At 34.7% G+C, this 17,200-nt stretch overlaps 1 long non-coding RNA gene across 1 annotated transcript; it reads left to right on the top strand.

The window, feature by feature from the left end:
• The first annotated feature begins 8,872 nt into the window (after positions 1-8,872).
• LOC111189139 (uncharacterized) lies at positions 8,873-16,622 on the top strand. Its single transcript, XR_007425159.1, has 3 exons — positions 8,873-8,923; positions 11,296-14,213; positions 15,977-16,622. It is a non-coding gene; the product is annotated as an uncharacterized LOC111189139 (long non-coding RNA).
• The last annotated feature ends 578 nt before the right edge of the window (positions 16,623-17,200 follow it).

Below are 17,200 nucleotides of genomic sequence, written 5' to 3'. Positions count from 1 at the left end.
TGTTCTGAAACTGGAGGGGTGGGCGTGGTCAGTCTCAGACGAGGGTTCAGGGAACCTGTCAGTCCAAAACCAGCTGAACAATGGAGATTCAAGGGAGACGCCTTCTTCTAAGCCCCGCCCACCAGTAAAAAGTGTGCCAAAACTCAGAAGCAAAAAACTGAAGCAGAAGCAAATGAGACATTCCAGAAGCAAAAGTCTTTAGCAGAAAAAATCCAAAAAGAATCCACAAAAAATTTACAAAAACAAAAAATAAAAGCAAATTATGGCAAAATTCAAACAGTAACAATTTTTACATAAATGGAAAGATGATAAAGTAACCAAGTATATTTAAAAATATGTATTTGCTATATATTGATTTTCTTTTGAATTTGCAACATACCATTTTTCGTTTTGATTCTTAAAAAAACGATTACAGATTTTATTTTTTTGTGTGAGAGTTTTGGCACAAAATTCCCTCCATACATTCCTACCAGTGTTCAATATGTAAAATAAAACACATACAAAAATAACTGTGTATGTGTACACATCTGTTCAGCCATATCATGACATATCATATCCTGGCTAACTAGTATGCTATGTATATGTATGTGTATATGCTCATAAACAGGTCTTTATCTCGCGTATTCACAACTATCATAACTTTATACACATATGATAAGACGGTCCACTACGCATTTCCAATCACTCTCCTCTTCCACTTGTAAATGATGTAATGTAATACATACAATAACAAATGTTTGGGAGAAGGACCACGCCCTTAAACCCCTGTACACACAAACCCCTGTAGGATCCGGGCAAAATTCAAATAAACGACTGCAATGCGGATCTGCGATGGATTGGCGGCCTGTAAAGGGTGTATACTGCCTACCGCCCGATGCCGGCGGGGACAGGTTCCAGCCCCCTCATCCGTTATTTTATAAGGGTAGTTATGAAGTTGCCCTGATCTTATAAGCCTTAGATGATTAAAGCCCAAAAGAGCGAAACAGAATGGTATGGTAGCTTTGGGTTATTCTTAAAAACTACCAATAATAAAAAAACGAATCATCGCCCCTCCCAACACAAGAAACACAGGAATAAATCTGGCTTACTTGTCGGTTCTGGCGCGTGTTCATGAGATGAATTCGTTCCTTGTTCAGCTAATAAAGTCTATGAACACTCTAATTATAGATGAGATCATTATTCTTACCGTTCTTCTGCTGGTTCTGCAGCACAACACGCCGATTTGTTTAATCTGTTTAAAATAATAGAACGTTTCTTTTCCGTCGCTGGAAAAAAGTATAACGGTTCATGTGCAGCAGTCCTCCTCCGGATTTTACTTTCGCTTTCTTCCCGCCTGCGTTACATGCTAGAAGATGCTCCTCCTCTGAAGCTTTCCTCGTGTTTCTCATAAATTATTTACAACCAAACTTTACACTACTGCATGTCTCAAGCCTGCGTTTCTTATTTCCTGGTTCATAAAATATGTGGTTTTGTCAAATTTTAGTTACATTTTCACTACTCAAAATAATTCCACTGAAAATACCACTGAAGTGCTAACCAGACTTAAAGTTGGGTATAAAGTGTTTAAATGTCAATAAAAACTGAAGGCTAAACAATATCTTTTCCCATTTTTTTAATGTTCATAAATACTGTGTATATGTGTGTATTATGTCAAACTGTGCACTTTCCACAGTACTTTGTGAATCCACAATACAATCAGCGATGCTTTTAATGTTCATCTTTTTCACATAAAATGAATCCAAAATTCTTCTTACTAAACATGCACTTCCCATCCATTCCCGTCAGTGGGTTTATAGTTATGGCTGAATGGTTTTAGTGTGGTTGTTTGTGTCAAAATAGTTTCTTGGCTGATACTGTTAAGTTCCTCACAGTCATTCATGATGATGACAATAAGTTGAATGAACAGGTGAAGTGCTCTACTGACTTTCCAGATTTTTTAAAAATGTTTTTGATATCTCATTTTACAGCGAGAAATGTTTCCACCAATGTAAATTATATTAAACACACAAGAACACCTTGATTCAGATGTGTTTGTCTTTTCTACATGAATAAAACAAATCGTTGACAGGCACACCTTCTCCAGTTTCTCACCTCAGCTACACAAACATGCTGTTCAAAGTTCAGTATTCCTCATGGAGACGTTATGTAGAAGATAATAAACCTGTATTGCAGGTGAATTATTAACATCTGCCCTTTCCGCTTTCTGTCTCCTAGTTCAGTGACACCTTTCAAGACTTGTGTGTTTTCAGACCAAGACATTTAAACATGTTAATCCATTCAATTCTCATAAGAGTCAAATCTCACAAATCTCTGTGCATTAAAGTTGCACTAATTATTTTGCTTACAAAAAAAATATTTTTTGTCACTGTTCACACTCACATTATTCAATAATAAAGATAAACTCTAAATTATTAAGCTACTATTAAGTACTTAGTGACTGATAAAAAGCAATAGGCAATTTCTATAATTAGGGAAAGATGAATTAAGGTAGTGGGCCTTTAGAATTTTAAGAGTTAAGAGTCTGATGTGGCTTATCAAAAGAAGTGTAAACTAGCAAATTATATAAGATTTTATTGACACCTATTGTAAAAAAAAAACTGAAATAGTCAATTAGAACATTACAAATTTCAGTAATTCTCTTGTTATGTTCTACTGTAAGAAACAGCAATAATGTTACTGATTCAATTAATGGTAATATATTGAACACACGGTGTAATCAAAATTTTTACTCCAGATCACTACACTATCATGGTTTTTCTTATGATAATTTACAAATCACAAAAAATGGCATAGGCTGAGGTCAAAGATTTATGTTTTAAGTGTTTAAAGCCTCTATTGTTAGTACTGCATTAAATTCACCAGACAATACAGTATGTGTGCAATATTAATACAATATATATTAATATACATTAAAGACACATAAAATGAGTCATTTGTATCTACTATTGTTTCACAGTTTTTAGCAAAGCAGGAAAGGTTTAATACGCCAAAAATGGTTACAAACATGGGTCAGTTTGACCTGCAATATAACATGAAGGTTAGTTAAGATAAAAATAAATGTTTATTGGGTATGGAGTGAATTTTCACTGGCGGTTCTTTGTTCACTGGAGTATTATATGAAATGCTAAAAACGGGAAACAGTGCTACCTTTTTTAGGACACGCTTTATGTGTTTCTCCACCATTAACAGATTTCAAAAACATATTTTAGACACATTTGACATAAAAGTTTTATGTAAGAGAGCTTTAAAAGCTTCAGGCATTCTGTCTACCACTACTATCCCAATTTTGAATAAGTATGTTTCTCAAGAATGGAAAGTTTCACAACAAAAACTCTCTGAATGACTTTGTACACATTTTAACAGTTGTTTTCACCAATGCTTCAAGTAGGGGAAGCAGCAAAGCTTAATGTCCAGTTATGTGATATTGGCATACAGAGGATTCTCATTCTGAAAGGCCTTACTGTTGATACTGATGTATCAAGTATCAAAGAGAGATGGTTGTTGTACTTCAACAAAATGATATGGGGTACATATGTGGAACAACTGTCGTTATTTACACTATATTGCCAAAAGTATCCGCCTGCCTGCCTGCCTTGCCTTTGTTGAAGTAAGGCTTAGATGCAGACACTCGCCCATAGAATACCATTCCATGAAGGTCTATATTGATTGACTTAGTTAATTCCTAGTTATTTCCCCTTTGTTATAATAGCACTGACAGTTGACTATGGAATATTTAGTAGTGTGGAAATTTAACGACTAGACTTGTTGAACAGGTGCTGCATCCTATTACTGTACCATTCTAGAATTATCTGAGCTCCTGAGAGCGACCCATACTTTCACTAATGTTTGTAGAAGCAGTCTGCATTTTAGCTGCTGCTTTTATACACCTGCGGTCAAGAAAGTGATTGGAACCTGAGTTCAATTATTTGGATAGGTGAGCGAAAACTTTTGGCAGTTGTCTGCACTCTAAAAAAGAACCTTAAAAGTGTATTCATGTATTTAATGTATAATGTAATGCTTGCTGGCCAACACATTATTGACAAATGGCCATATAAGGACCAGGTTTATAGAAAGGAAACAACCCTTAAACATTATGAATACAAACTATACATTAAATTACTAATTACTAAAAGTCATAAGTGTCTGTGAATCCTGCTGGTACTGAGGCCCAGCTCTCTCTACTATTCAAGGCTCATTGTGCTAGGTAAAAATCTCAGTTAATAAAATTAATATTTTTTATATGTCAAATACAGTCAGATGACTGCAGAGACAGCTCTGCATTTTAAATATTGTATTATTTTAAAGATGGGGTTTCTTTTCAGATATGCATAGGACAACAAAAAAAGGAACGTTGCTATATTGTAACGGAATTGCTTTGTTTGTTTGTTGCAGGAGAAACTGTGTTGTCTGAAAATTTTGATGTTGTCCATAGGGGGCCATGTTGTCATCTGACATATATCTCCCATGCCAGATTTCATAATTGCTTTGGCTGTCCTTTTTGCTCGTTTCTGTGTGTTTTATGAATAAATATCAATATGAATATCAGATGGAAGCAGCCACAACGTTGGGGTTTGTTCAGAAGTATTGATCGCACCTGCATTTGTTTATTATTATGAATTATTTTTATGGCTTTTTCCTTATATATTTAAAACATGGCCATATGACATTCCAAATACTGAACTATGGTTAAACATTACTTTATATCCTAGGATAAGAAACAAACATTTGTCTAAAGTTGGCCAGTACAAGAATAGGACTTTAAATTAAGACTGAACTGGCATCTTAGTGTTTTTCATGTTTTGAGGGTGGGAACATAACAAAAGTACTGTGCTCTTAAATGTTCTGTGTTTGTCCTATATTTTTTAGTTAAGAGTTGTATTTTACTGTAAAAACTTTGACTTGCCCTAAGAGCTTCTTATTTACATGATGTGCTTAACAAACCAGTTTGGTGACTCTGTATATTAACTTTCCTTTTTATTTCTGTTTGGTTCCTTGTCAGAATGAATCCTGACTCCAGCAAGTGCAGTGAAAAGGTCAAGAAAAGCCAGAAAACTGGAAGAGCTGTAAAGCAGAAGACATCAGATATGAACCTATGTGTCATTTCTTTCATAAGGAACTTCAAAGTTTGACTGGCAAAAAAAACAAATTATTAAACTTTTGTTCTTTTGTTCTTCTAAACAGTATTGTTTGCTGGGTCTCTGCAGTGTTTGTTGAACAATAAAAAATGTCATGCAGTACATGCCATTAAAGAAATGCTTATGTTTAACAGTGATTTAATACTGACTGCAAAATAAAGAAGTAAAGTATTATTCTGTTGTGAAAACACTTATGTAAATAAAAACACAATACACATAATTATTTTTTGTAATGTCTGGTCAATACAACTATACACAATATTACAGTATGCATGAAACATTTTTACACACTAATTGTTTTAATAATAACAGTGTTTTTACAGTGATTATTGTTTTTACATTAACCTACTGTTAAGTTTTTGCCAAATAGTTACTGTGCAAATTTGCTTTTGGTTCACAGTAATTTACCTTTTAATTACTGCCAGTTACTTACTGTAAATTTCACAGCACTTTTTTTTTTTTACAGTGGAACACCTGAATTTTATTTTAATAAAATATTTGAGTAGTGATTAATTATTATTTTATGATTTGTAAAAACAAATATTTCCATTGCTAAATCTAATAAGTTGTTAGCAATGTTGAGCTGAAACTTGCACGTATCACATTAAGCAAAGATAACTTAATATGGTAAGTTTCTGAGAGGGAGGGAAGGGGCATGTTTGCTGCAGGTGAAGAGCTGCTTGTCTGATTGTGCAAGTTGTTGAAAAGTATGGCGTAATTTTACTGTCAATAGTGATGTTTTTGAATGCAAGAGCCTATTTCATAAAGCGCTCACGGATTTTATTTGCTCACGTGTAAAATATACACGTAAAAAAATGTAAGAAAACGTTTTTTTTTCTGGCAGCAGGGGGCGCCAGAATATGCCTGTAAAAAAACAGAAAAATATTGTCACATTTAAAACAGATATAAACCATAAAAAAACAGTTATTGTATTCACTATGATTAGCTATTACTGTCATTTTACAAGAACTTGTCCTATATTTACATGAAATCTTTTCCTTTCAATATATTTTAATTTTTTATTAATTTTTTTTTAAGTATCATATACTCCATACAAAACAGAATAGTTAGTCATTTTACAAGAACTTGTCCTATAATTACCTGAAATCTTATCTTTCACTTTCAACAGATTTTATTTCTTTAAAAAGTATCATATACTCCTTATATGATATCTGTTATATGAAGGTTGCCATCATATACACAATAAAGTGTATTTTGTTGTTTTACAGAGTTATTCAAACAATGCACTGCATTAAATTGTCAAAATACATGTATTTTTAACTAAAAGAATCTCATATATTTATCTTTTAACTCAAATGCTTTCTAAGCCATATATTTAATGTATATTTCAATCAACATACACTGCGACAATCATCAAGAAAAAGCAACAATATATTTCAATATCTTCAGAAGTTCTTGTTTAATAGGTTTACTACTCACTCACAGCAACAACAAGCACTTGGAAAGTGAAACCATTTATAAAACCACAGTTTGAAACCCAGCAGGTGGATAAAACTGATATGAAACTACATTATGGAAAGCCCTCTACACCGAACATCTAATTAACATAGACAGCTGCATTGCATCCTATTCATTTCAATGGAGAGAAAGCCCCACTCTCCAGCGAAAAAGTTCAACAGAGCTCAACTTTATTCAAATTAATCTGGCGGCCACGCTGCATTTAGCCAATCAGGGAACAGCAGGCTAGTTGTGACGCCACACACAGACCTGCCTCACACACACAGAGCAGCCCCCTTAACCACAGAAGAGAAGCTGAAAATGGCGGAATATGGAGTTATAGAGCTATAGATTACACTGAGGTTGAACATTTTAAAATATTAAACTTATAATTGACTTCTTCTGTTGGTTCATTTGAATTAAAAAACGTCACAGACACGCGCACACGGACACGCCCACACACGGCGAGCCGAGAGATCCTGCGCAGCAACATGAGTTGAAGAAAAGTGCCAGTGAACGCATACCTTTATAAAAAAGGGCCACAACACCCACAAAAACAAACAAACACTCCTGGATCTTGCGTGTCAGCAGGTATTTGTAATGTGTGACAGCGTCCTGAATCATAACTACAACTCTGCTGTTTGTAACAAACGAAATTGTGTGAAAACAGGGAATAAGTTGGTAGAGTTGTAATCATTATAGTTGTATTAACACCTGCCTTAGTGTAAATTAATACACTGGGGCGCACGGTTGCCTCCTCCAATATGGCAGCCACGCTGACATGCCAGGAGGCAGGCTATGCAGCGTCTAAGTATACGATGCCTATGATTCTGCCCCCAGTAACCTCTCCAAGATGGGTGGTTATGTTAGTTAGGTAGTCACTAGTTCTGTCTCACATTCATAATACCATACTATATATAATTATATTCCACAAAAAAATCAGAATGGTTTTATGATGCTAGGCACATTGCCTAAAGTCATGCTAAGTACAAGAAACCTCATATGGTTTGACACATCATACGGTGTGACAGGGTTTTCTTGTCACACCATATGAATATTTTGTCACACTATATAATATGAACTGCATTTAAATACATAAATAATGCTCTTAGATACATATGTTATAGTGAATAGTTAAGTTACTTACACATTTCATCCTTTTAACACATTTTAATAGTAGAGTATTCATAAATTTATTATCAATACAGTAACTTAATTTACTTCCATACTATTCCATTTTCAAACTGAATTCATGTTAAACTAGAGTTTAGTGGATGATGAGATATTAAGATACAGAAAGAACAAGGAAACCCAGAGAGAGATTAAATGCAGATTCTGTAAGGAGAGATGAGGTCCTGAGAAAAAGACAAGCAAAGTAAATGGAAACATTGAACGTTTTAACAGTGTTGCAGGGTGATGCATCAAATAGCCTATGCCAGAAAAATAGCTCTCAAAAGTTCAATGATTTCCAAAAAATATTAGAATTCATGTAGCTAACATTCAACAGATTAAAATAAACAATGTAACATCTAATGAATACAGTGGATAAGTGTAGTAGTTGTTTTTGTCATTTGTCAAACATAGTTTGTTAAATGCCTGTGTGGTGTGATTCTTCATATGGTGTGACACTATGTCATTTTCAGAATTGTAAAAAGAAATAAGGATTTTGGTTATTTATCATGAACTCATCAATGTGACAGATGAGGAATAGTATCAGCAAAGGTTACAAGAATTGTGGTACTTTTATAACAAGGTATTCCAAAAGGAATTTGAAGTATATGGAAAGACTACAAGTAAACGTGTTCCTAAAGTAAAATAATTGAAAAGGTAACATATTTACACATGAGTCATGCTCTATTTTTATATAGTAATGATAAAGAATCAGGATAAATTGACTTACATTATCACAATATACCCCTTTTTAATTTAATACACAATAATATACATGTTATATATGTTATATATATATATATATATATATATGTTATATATATATATATATATATATGTTATATATATATATATATATATATATATATATATATATATATTATATATATATATATATATATATATATATATATATATATATATATATATATATATATATATATATATATATATAACATATATATATATATATAGGGAAATATTAGAGTAGGTAGAATATAACCCAGTGATTTCCATGGCTTACATTTGAGTTTTTTTAGCCAACATTACTACCTAAGCTAAGGTCGTGCTAAGAGTGTTCGCGTTGTGTAAATCAGACGGGTTTGGACCTCCACGGCTGCCGTAGTGTCAGTCTGAAGCGCTTGGAGCTGAGACTTGAGGTGAGAGCTGTTCGTATTTATTTATTTATTTCTGTATTAAATAGAAATAAAGCCTAAAATACTGTTCAGTTTTCTTATAAATATCTAAATTTAGTATGATTAAGGCGTTATTTAGCTGTAATGCGTGGAGTGTTTTCTCGAGGATCTGATTCTTAGTACATGTAACAAGTGGATCATAGCGACATTACTATTTAATAAGGTCATGTTAATATGGGCTGCTATATAGCTAACTAACTAAGTTACTGTACTGCATGTCACTGTTTATAATAACAATATAACTCGGACATCTATCATAACTAGCTATAACTAACTATCTATCATATCTAAATACCCCCTATCTCCCTTTTCCTTATAATATCAATAGTAACAGTTAGTGTATGGAGTGAGTGTAATACATTTATTCTTTATTCCACACAGTGTTGATTTGTAGTCAGTGTTTTTGTTGGATATTTAATTTAGGTTCAAATCTGTGTTAAATTGAATAATTTAAGATTGTACACGCCACGCGTTTGGCACCTGTTGCGCTCGAGCTCCGTTGCCCTTCCCCACAGACTGGAAATCGGATATATAGCTATATATATAGCCTTCACATATATGGAAGAACACGTGAATAAAAAAAATTAAAAATAGATATATAGATCCTAAGATAGATAAATCCATACCGTTTTGATTTGTACTTAGTATTTTAGTGGGCTATTTAATTTGAGTTCAAATCTGTGTTACATTAAACTATTTAAGATTTTACACGCCACGTGTTAAAATATATGGACATCTCTGTATCCAACATACAGCACTGTGCAGATGTTTTAGTTTCCTGGGTAAAATAGAATTTCTTAACCAGACAGTAAGCAGTGTTAGAGAAAGTACATAAAATATGTAGCTACTTGAGTTAAAGGATAAAATATTACTCAGGTTAAATTATCTCCTTAATTTACACTCCAAAGTAAAAGTATAAATGCATATGCATTCAAATGCAGTTGTAACATCACTCTCATCCCCAACATCTGACTTCTGTGGTAAATAGATGTTATGAGTTATGAGCAACGGTTTTAGTTGGTAATGTTTGTGCTTTTGACCTAAAATGTCTTCCACTAAAGGAAATGTGTCACACCCAGAAAAACAATTGGGATACCTAAATCAAAGATATAAACTGGAAAAAAGCCTACAAATTTTACCCTGTAAATTCATTTTTTTAAAAATACTTTTCGAAAATACAAAATGTATACCAAACAAATTAGATAAAAGCAAAATTTAAAATAGAAATGATGAAAACTCTTTATTTAGCTCTTTATTTCATTTCAGCATCATCATAGCAATGTGAGCAGCACACAATACATACATTTTAGAACCAGTTTTTTAAATTACACAGATTTGGACAGTATTTATCAGTAAATTTACATTTTTTTCTAACTTATTGTAAAACAGCATACCTTTTTTCCCGTTTTCCTTTTGTACAGAATGAGTTTTGAGTGTAGTCACACGCGACAACATGAATAAGCAAAATAACAGAATAATTTATACCAAACAATGTTTGCTTTGACAGGCCAGCTTTTTTGTGTTTTTTTTTCTGCCTGATATTCTGCGCCTAAATCCTAAGAATTTGCATTTCAGCATTACATAAAAATGTTACATGTTTGATAAGATTGTAACTGTAATTGTAATAGAATCTACAACTGTAAAAATATAATGAATAAAAACCATAAAATTGTTGCTTTCCTAAACCTTATTTGAAATTATACCACAGTTAGTTCCGACCCTGCAATGTGTTTGGCTGAGATGCGTTTCTGAGTGACATTATTAGCTGGTAATGCATTGTAACCAAAGCTCTCCATGTATTATTCCACCACATACAGATAACCTAGCAACGATGCAGCGCTTACAAACCAAATGCGATACAAACCACTGGGAGGCGCTGGATCCCAGAGACACAATGAAGAAACGCCATGTCTCCAATAGGCGGCGCAGGCATAGACGCAGTCCACAGAAATAAATAAACCCAGCGATACGAAAAATATGCACTATTACACACCTTACCAGCCACCAATATCAGGTTAAGAGTTGTTCATATTAAAGTAAAAGCTTAAATGTATATATATATTTCCAGTTAATATAGGGTATTTTAAGCTGAATGTAATGTGGACTCTTGTAATTCCACAGGTCTTGCCGCTGGGGGGCGCCTAAGTAAACAAAACTTTTATTCACAAGACACCAACTTACAACTTATACAAGTGTATCAGTCATTTGTCAGTGTATGGCATGTCAGTGTATATAACTACACTATACAGATCAGTGTGTTATGCTAATTTGAACCCCATCAATAAAGAAATATACTAATAATAACACATATAATGTTTATTATCATATTTTTTTAGGCAGCTCTTGTTGGGTGTTCTCAGTATGCTGTGTTCACTACCTGCCAAAAGTCCTCCAAGGTCTCGGGGTTCATGGAGGCTCAACTTCATAAAAGGAAAGGATAAAGGATCTGCTGCTGATGTCTTGGTGCCAGATACCACATGATACAACTAGAGGTCTTATGGAATCCACGCCTTGATGGGTCTGATGTGTTTCTGCAACACAAAGGGGACCAACACAATATTAGGCATGTGATTTTAATGTTTTGGCCGATCTAACATGTTGGTCTTGTTGCCCAATGAGACGCAGACGTGGCGATGGTGCCGCGGCTGTGCCGTAGACGGGCAGACAGAAATTGGCTTGTGATCGACCCTGCCACCCTGGTGGGTCAGGGGCATGGAACTGGGCCAGATAACCCTAATGTCAGGTCTTAGCCCTGTCTCGTGTCTCTGTGTGTCTTCCCCACGTGACCTGTGCTCCCCTGTGTCTCCCGTCTTAGTAGATTTCCACCTGTGTCATTTGTAGCTCCGCCCCTTCCCCAGGTGTTTCCAATTCTAGAGTGTTTCTTGTTTCCTTATATAGATCCCCTGTGCCACTTTGTCTCGGTCGGTCTTTGCACCTTCCCCTGTCGTTTTGTCTTTCTCTCCGTTTAATAGTCTCTCTCAGTGTTTTCTTGTCTCCTAAGCCTTAGTCCCGTGTTTCTCGTTTATATCTTGTTTCATGTTTCTAGTTTCTTGTTTACTTACGTGTTCCCTAGTTCCTTGTATATACCCCTGCTTGAAGTTTATTAGTTTATTCCATTGTATATATTTCCCTTGCCCAGTTTAGTTAATCCTGTTTTGTTTTAGTTCCTTGTTTGTTAGTATTTTGGTTTATTATCCTTGTTACATGTTTACTTGTTTCTTTGTCTTTCTTTGTTATTTATTTAATAAATTTATGTATATCGCCCTTACCTGCACCTGTGTCCGCCTCCTCGTCTCCCTGCCTGGGTCATTCGTGACACCTAAACACTGCTCTGTGATTGCGTGTGCTGTGATGATCAGTCAGATGTGCTGATTGGCCAAGGCTGGCTGGTCTAATATAACAACATTACATAATAACGTGTAATGTGTCTACTAAAACGGCAGGATGCATTTCTGACATATGATGCTAGGCTAATGTTGCTAATGTTGACTTGGGTTGTCAGTAATCTCATCTTTGTAAAGACTCCATCTCTCAACCGTCTCTCAGAACTCCTCTAGATCTTCATTAAATTGGCAAATGGATGTGGCTTAGAACATTATATGACTTACTTTAGTCTATAAAAACAAACTTCTTCACAGAGCTGAACGCTGGTGGAAACCACTTTCATCTCAGCACAGTGTGTGGCATCACTCCACATATTGCGTTCCAGTCTGAAGTTGGAGTAGTGGAGCAGCACTACTAGTGAGAGGTTATGAGGATGATAATATAGTTAAACTAATTAGATCAGATAAAATGTTTAAATAAGCTCTATACGCATGGCTTCACATGTTCACGCATCTTAACAATACATTTCTAAAAGGAATATTGGATGTTTTTGGCCTTTTGTTTTCAGAGATGTCCAGTGATGGTTAGCATTGTTAGCCTAGCATCTCCCATCAGATGCTAAATATGCCTTGGCTAATCGTCTGCATCTGGGATCTTTGGTCAATTATGCTTCTCTGATTATTTGCTAGACTATTCCTTTAATATTAGAGCTTAATCAAACATGTGTCCACTCACACTGCACTGACTTGTGGGATATGCTTGTGGGGCCGCTTGTCTGCACAGACAGTTCTAGCCAGGCACCACTGATCACAATCATTACCACCCACTGCTCAGTCCACTGTGGGTAGTAATACCCCTAAGATGTATTCCTAAAAATAACTTTGTCGTCTGTAGGTTTCACTTGAACTCCAATTATTTACCTCTACTAGCTATCAGACAGCCTTACGCACCAGCTAATACTTCACAACTTATACAGTTGTGGGCATTCCAAAGCTGTGTCATAAGGTAACATGCCAGAATCAGTTTACATACTATAAGCATATCTGACTAATTAAATAACATAAAAAATGCATATTTGTAATCATATCAATGCCCATCTTTAGTCAATACCAGGCGAGAACAGAAGCTTAAACTTGCTTATTTGGTTTCTAACCCTCCTTAGACAACACTTAAAATAAAAAGTAATCCCAGATTTAGTTAGTGGACAAAAGTATTGGGACACCCTCTTGTTCACTTTCTTCTGAAATAAAACGCATTTAAAAAGAGTTTTTCCTGCTTTTGCAAGTATAATTGTTCCTCCTCAGCTGGAAAGGATTTCTACTAGAGTTTGGAACATTATTTTGAGAATTTAATTATATTCAACCACATGAAAGATAGTAAGGTCAGGATGTTGGATGATCACCACCCAGCCTCATCCCTAATTCCTCAACTCCCAGTTCAATGCAAAGTATTGTATTTAAGCACAATCGTTCCAGAGAACACATTTCCACTGCTCCACAGCTCAGTGCAGGGGGGTTATAATACCCTCTGTAGACCACCTGGAATTAGGCATGGTGCCAATAGGTATGGGGCTTATCTAGACAATCTCTGTGTGCATTTGCATGTCTGTGTCAGCAATGAATCCAAATTAAAGTAGTTGAATGCATTCATTAGAACCATTTGAGCATATAGTAGCTAAAAAATATATAATTATAGCAGCTGAGTTAAAACTTAGCTTGTGTTTCTGTCAATTTTGGATAGAATCTGGTTAAAAACTTTAAAATTCTTTCTTCAAACATTGATGTAACCCAGCTTTTCATTCCATATGTGTCTTGTGTTCCACATTGGGCCTGACCGTCTGTGACTAATGGGACAGCAGACACAAACACGTGACCCAAGACTTTGACAGCTGCAGCAGCAAAGCCAAGGGACCCATTCATACTGAACCAGGGTAGGTCTTTATTTAGTACAAACACACACACACACACACACTGTCCTCAAGGCGTTGCAGTGTGGCTGTGTGTCATGCCTTTGTTGTGAGTGAGCAAAGACCACAGAACAGCCTTACAAACACACTCTGTATTATCAGCACAGTGGTGCACTGAAAGAGTGACAGGCTTAACTCATTAGAGCCCAGACCCAGTTAAGAAAACTGATACAAAAATAAAATTAAATCAATTAAATTATTTGAGCAGCTAATGCATGTTCTTTTTCTATTGTGATAAAGAGGTCACATGACTGTAAATATTAAGGTTTAGTTAACATTTGTTTGTCAGAATTAACTTAAAACTGATTGGAACTGAATCAATTAATTCGAATCACAGTGTTAGATACACTGCTTTAAAATCTGTATTAAAACAAAACAAACATGTGATTGTATCAAATCAGGTTTCATTACGTCACACCATTTCAAAACGTTTCAATTATTTTTCTAGTGCAAGCACCTGATCTGAGATGTTTTTTTTTTCGCAAATGTTTCTAGATGACTGTCAAAAAATCTAATCTCTGATTCCAGAACTCTTGTTTGTTGTCAACATTACATTTGGAATCATTTGGAATTTAAAGAATCTTATGATTCAAATGTCTCACAATCAATTCTGAATCCATTGGTTCATTTCATTCAATCTCCCAGAAGCTCCACTTTTGCCATCACTAAAAATCGTGGTAGAGAAAACAGGCAAAAATTGTCAAACACAGAAAGTAATAGCATTAGAATATTTACCATTTGTTTGTCAAACTTAATTTTACAGAACATAAAATATTGCATTAAAGCATCCATTTACCGGTACCTCGGAGGTCGTTTGAAGGTTGCCTGGACACTGTTATACTAATGACTGATGGACTGTTTTTCCTCACCAACATGGGGGGTACATGTCCTACGGTAAATGTAACAGTATACCTATGCAGCATATTTTGTATTTTGGCATCTAGTCATTGTTGATATGAGCTGAAAGTTTAATTTTCTCTTTGACTTGCTTGAAAGACTGAGTAGACACAGTCTCGTCTTCTACCTTCTTCTACCCATATCAGTGGTTAAAATGTTCTGTGAATAACGCTATAGCAGAGGGCCAGGGCTGATGAGGTAGCCAAGTCACATGATCCCACAGTACCAATGAGATACAGTGGTGCACATCAGCATGAAAAAAGATATACATACAGAAAACAGCACATTTTGATATAAAAAAGACAATACAGGTGAAATCTGGACAGATGGCAACCCAGACTGGAAATGATGTCATACCTAAGTTGATGGTTTTCTAGACATTCAGAATTTTTTTGCACTATTTCAAAACACATATTGCAAAAAAACATTTGCCAAAAACTCCAAGGTGTATCTTATAACTAGTTTGTCATTCATGTCATTCATTTAGCACTCAGCATTGTTAGCAATACTAGTTGATAACAAACACCAATCACATAGGAGCTGGACATTATTGTGTGTAGGTTTTTTTTTTTTGGACACAAATAGACACAAGGATAGGTTCTACTGAATTTCCACATAGGAAATCTGACTTATAATGGCTTTCCAGTTAAAATCCCTTTTTGAAAATAACTAGGACAGTAGAAAAACAATTCAGACATTCAAGTTTAAATGAAATGCATTATAACCATGTTATATCTTTCCCAGTTCTGAAAGCATTGTGCGATTGCTATAGTGTTTTTAGGAAAACTTATACCTAATACCTTTTTATTCTCTCTTTTTCTCCTACACAGAGTGGGTGGAGTAATCACTATGCCTGCTAACAGACACTCCTGGAGTAAAGAAGCTAAACATGTGACACTGAGTAACAGGATGGGTAATCCCAGCTAACAATTTTCGGTTTGTAGAATGTTTTACATTCTTAGTCAAGTTTTCTGAGTGTTCTTAGAGCGTTTTTAATTAACAATTTTAAATGTTCCTGTAACAACACTACCTGTAACAATGTTTTAATGTTTAGTTTTGGGCATGTTATTTTTAATGTTTCCATAATTAGGTAAGAAGCATTCTAAAAACATTGAGATCCAAATCATTATTATGTCACATTTTCAGAACATTACTGAAACATTATTTCTAGAATGTTACAGGCTAACCTTCCTGGAACCTTTTCAAAATGTTGATAAACATATGCATCTTATAACATTTTCTGTTAGCTAGGATTTTGGAAATTTACTAATTGATATCTCATATAAACAACACTGATACTAATTGACCACAGACATCCTTATTTCATATATATTTTATTTGTTCAAATCTGTAATCCTTATATTTCTTACATTCTACTCTAGGTTTTTATCTTTATTGTTGTATGTGAGCAATTTCTCTATTTGTACTGTGTACAACAATGTATGCAACAAATAAACTTTTACATTTTCAAATATACTTGACTGAATCACTCATTTATTATGACAAGCACATATGAAATTATAATTATTAGTGTAATGTAACATTTCATCTGCAGGGAAATCTGTTTTGAATATTAAAAGTTTGAAATACTGAAATTTACTAAATATTAAGACTCCTTTGGTAAGCAGAAGTAATTAGTTTTGATTTACTGCAATTGAAAAAAAGAAGGAACAGTGAGTTTTTTGGCTTCTCAATCATGTGACATCACGTTCAGTAGTGGAAATGCCCGCCCAAAGTGTAATTACGGTGCGTGGCAGTGGATAAGTAAGTATTTTTTAAACACGAGGTGCTGAAACTCAGAGATGTGAATCTGGACAGGAAAAAAATTACCTGACGACCACAGAGTTCATCAGCTTGTAATTTTCTCAGAGGATGTCTGAGAAAAACACATACATCTCCGTTCCAGACGGGAATAAAATCACAGAGGACTCCGCATGAAAGAGAAAATCACCCCAGAACCCCCTGAGAAACTAATGCCCTGTGAATAGGGCCTTAATAACTCAAATTTTTCACGTATTTTTTCTCAAACTCTAGGTTTTTGAACATGAATTTGC

This window comes from Astyanax mexicanus, chromosome 17, assembly GCF_023375975.1.
Source record: "Astyanax mexicanus isolate ESR-SI-001 chromosome 17, AstMex3_surface, whole genome shotgun sequence".
NCBI classification, from domain to species: domain Eukaryota; kingdom Metazoa; phylum Chordata; class Actinopteri; order Characiformes; family Acestrorhamphidae; genus Astyanax; species Astyanax mexicanus.
This window is presented reverse-complemented; position numbering and strand designations above follow the sequence as displayed.